The sequence below is a fragment of the Vombatus ursinus genome, unplaced genomic scaffold, assembly GCF_900497805.2.
Source record: "Vombatus ursinus unplaced genomic scaffold, bare-nosed wombat genome assembly UNPS02015255.1, whole genome shotgun sequence".
In the NCBI taxonomy this organism is placed as follows: domain Eukaryota; kingdom Metazoa; phylum Chordata; class Mammalia; order Diprotodontia; family Vombatidae; genus Vombatus; species Vombatus ursinus.
The window spans coordinates 36,681,610-36,682,852 of NW_020955033.1; positions in this window are offsets into that span (position 1 = coordinate 36,681,610).

Sequence of the window (1,243 nt, forward strand, 5' to 3'; positions counted from 1 at the left end):
TTTTAAATTGGCAAGGCTGAGCAGGCTACATCTTCCCACCACCTCACTTTTTGCTTGGCATCTAGACATGGAAGATCACAGTTCACCCATAGTATAAGCACCACAAACTCAACCAGTGAGAAGGGAAAGATTTTCCTTCCCTTGCTCACTCTTTTACCAATCCCCTTCAGGGCTGTTTGCTTCTGTTATGCATCATTTGTCCTCCTCAGTTTCAGTGGCTGGAGGTGATCTCCACCAGATGGTGAGCCAGGGCAACCATGGAGCCAGCACTGCAGGCAGGGTGGTGCAGCTAGCCAGCCCATCATGGAAGCCGGGAGAAGGCAGGGTATCTGGGACTTGAGCCCAAGGGAGAATTGGACTTGGAACTGGGACAGTGTTTTCTATAGGAATTGAGCTAAACTATGAACCTAATCCCCTTCTCCTCCCCCAAGACTGAGGTGGTATGGGAAGAAGGGGATTATGTCTCCCACATGTTGAGGGAGTAAGTTTTTATATGTGTGATTAAATCTTCTGAAGAAAATATTCCTTTGTAAAGTGAATCTGACTGTGAGTGGCTAAATGGAAATGGAATGCAGGGAACCACCCCCTGCACTTGGGAGAGAATACAGTTTGTGGAGCCCGGAGCCATTTGCAGAGAGCCTAGACATCTCCAACCCTCTTAAGGGCATAGGAGAACTTGGGGAGGGGGAAGAGTGAAATCTAACTAAACTGTCCTTCTGGGCTGGGGTATGGGCCATGGTAATCAGGGTTACACTTCCTTTCTCTCTTCATCCCTTGCTTTGTTTCTTCCTCCCTCCCTCCCTTCCTTTTCTTCCTCCCTCCCTTGCTTTGTTTCTTCTTTCCTTCCCCTCTTCCTTCATTTCTTCCTTCTTCCCTTTCTCCCTACTTTCTTCCTTCCCTTCCTATATCCCTTCTTTCCTCCTGTTCTCCATCTCTACCTCGCTTCCCATAAGTATTTATTGAGTTCCTATTATATATAAGTCACTGGGTTAGGCACAAGAGGAGATATGAACATGAATAAGATGGACACCACCTTCTTCTTCTTATAACCACCTAATCACTTTAGAGAACTTGAGAGGCTTCTGAGAAGAACCCTTTGTTAATATATGTAACTTTGGGAGAATTTTTCTATGCCTTCATAGGCCAAGAACAAAGGCTTTATAAATACCCAAATTTTAAACATGAGAAAATGTTTTACACACACACACACACACACACACACACACACACACACACACACACA